Source organism: Portunus trituberculatus, chromosome 2 (assembly GCF_017591435.1).
Source record: "Portunus trituberculatus isolate SZX2019 chromosome 2, ASM1759143v1, whole genome shotgun sequence".
In the NCBI taxonomy this organism is placed as follows: Eukaryota; Metazoa; Arthropoda; class Malacostraca; order Decapoda; family Portunidae; genus Portunus; species Portunus trituberculatus.
The window spans coordinates 12939311-12941810 of NC_059256.1; the positions used below are offsets into that span (position 1 = coordinate 12939311).

The window sequence follows — 2500 nt, forward strand, 5'->3', positions numbered from 1 at the left end:
GAGGGCATTGTAAGGCAGTCTGGCATGTTTTGAGGGCATTTTAAGACAGTTTGGTGTACTATTAGACCATTTTAATATATTTTGGCATGTTTTGAGGGCATTTTAATATTTTGAAGGCATTTTAAGACAGTTTGGCATGTTTTAAAGGCATTTCCAAGTTTTTGAGGGCATTTTAGGTCAGTTTGGCATGTTTTGAAGGCATATTAGGACAGTTTGGCATGTTTTGAGGGCATTTTAAGATAGTGTGGCATGTTTTAAAGGCATTTTCATGTTTTGAGGGCATTTTAAGACAGTTTTGTGCACCATTAGACCATTTTATTGACATTAGCAAGGGTCTATGGAGGGCAGAAGGTTAATGGCCACAGTCTTCACTATTTTAACCCCTTCAGTACTGGGACACATTTTTACCTTGAGATTTGTGTACCATTAGACCATTTTAAGATATATTGGTATGTTTTGAGGGCATTTTCATGTTTTGAGGGCATTTTAAGACAGTTTGGCATGTTTTGAGGGCATTTTAAGAGTTTGGTGTGTTTTGAGGGCATTTTAAGACAATTTGGCATGTTTTGAGGGCATTTTAAGATACATTTTAATGGTTTGAGGGCATTTTAAGACAGTTTGGTGTGTTTTAAAGCCATTTTCATGTTTTGAGGGCATTTTAAGATACATTTTAATGGTTTGAGGGCATTTTAAGACAGTTTGGTGTGTTTTAAAGCCATTTTCATGTTTTGAGGGCATTTTTAGACAGTTTGGTGTGTTTTGAGGGCATTTTATTTTAAGGCAGTTTTGTGCACCATTAGACCATTTTAATATATTTTGGCATGTTTTGAGGGCATTTTAAGGGAATTTTCATGTTTTGAGGGCATTTTAAGACAGTTTGGTGTGTTTTGATGGCCCGGTAGCTCAGTGGTTAGAGCGCTGGCTTCACAAACCAGAGGACCGGGGTTCGATTCCCCGGCCGGGTGGAGATATTTGGGTGTGTCTCCTTTGACGTGTAGCCCCTGTTCACTGTTCACTGTTCACTGTTCACTGTTCACTGTTTCTCCTGTTAATAATGCAGAAATGTTGTCACTCTGCCTCTAGAACCACAAAAACACTCTTAAAAACCCTTATTACTTCAACTAGAGCCTTTCAAAGAGTGTTTCTCCTGTTAATAATGCAGAAATGTTGTCACTCTGCCTCTAGAACCACAAAAACACTCTTAAAAACCCTTATTACTTCAACTACAGCCTTTCAAAAGAGTGTTTCTCCTGTTAATAATGCAGAAATGTTGTCACTCTGCCTCTAGAACCACAAAACACTCTTAAAACCCTTATTACTTCAACTAGAGCCTTTCAAAAGAGTGTTTCTCCTGTTAATAATGCAGAAATGTTGTCACTCTGCCTCTAGAACCACAAAAACTCTTAAAAACCCTTATTACTTCAACTAGAGCCTTTCAAAAGAGTGTTTCTCCTGTTAATAATGCAGAAATGTTGTCACTCTGCCTCTAGAACCACAAAACACTCTTAAAAACCCTTATTACTTCAACTAGAGCCTTTCAAAAGAGTGTTTCTCCTGTTAATAATGCAGAAATGTTGTCACTCTGCCTCTAGAACCACAAAACACTCTTAAAAACCCTTATTACTTCAACTAGAGCCTTTCAAAAGAGTGTTTCTCCTGTTAATAATGCAGAAATGTTGTCACTCTGCCTCTAGAACCACAAAAACACTCTTAGAACCCTTATTACTTCAACTAGAGCCTTTCAAAAGAGTGTTTCTCCTGTTAATAATGCAGAAATGTTGTCACTCTGCCTCTAGAACCACAAAAACACTCTTAAAAACCCTTATTACTTCAACTAGAGCCTTTCAAAAGAGTGTTTCTCCTGTTAATAATGCAGAAATGTTGTCACTCTGCCTCCAGAACCACAAAAACACTCTTAAAAACCCTTATTACTTCAACTAGAGCCTTTCAAAAGAGTGTTTCTCCTGTTAATAATGCAGAAATGTTGTCACTCTGCCTCTAGAACCACAAAAACACTCTTAAAAACCCTTATTACTTCAACTAGAGCCTTTCAAAAGAGCATTTCTCCTGTTAATAATGCAGAAATGTTGTCACTCTGCCTGTAGAACCACAAAAACACTCTTAAAAACCCTTATTACTTCAACTAGAGCCTTTCAAAAGAGTGTTTCTCCTGTTAATAATGCAGAAATGTTGTCACTCTGCCTGTAGAACCACAAAAACACTCTTAAAAACCCTTATTACTTCAACTAGAGCCTTTCAAAAGAGTGTTTCTCCTGTTAATAATGCAGAAATGTTGTCACTCTGCCTCTAGAACCACAAAAACACTCTTAAAAACCCTTATTACTTCAACTAGAGCCTTTCAAAAGAGTGTTTCTCCTGTTAATAATGCAGAAATGTTGTCACGCTGCCTCCAGAACCACAAAAACACTCGTAAAAACCCTTATTACTTCAACTAGAGCCTTTCAAAAGAGCATTTCTCCTGTTAATAATGCAGAAATGT

At 37.2% G+C, this 2500-nt stretch overlaps 1 protein-coding gene across 1 annotated transcript in view; it reads left to right on the forward strand.

Annotated features, from left to right (window-relative positions):
- LOC123506166 (gamma-aminobutyric acid receptor-associated protein-like) overlaps window positions 1-2500 on the forward strand; it is a 5914-nt gene that overhangs the window by 897 nt on the left and 2517 nt on the right.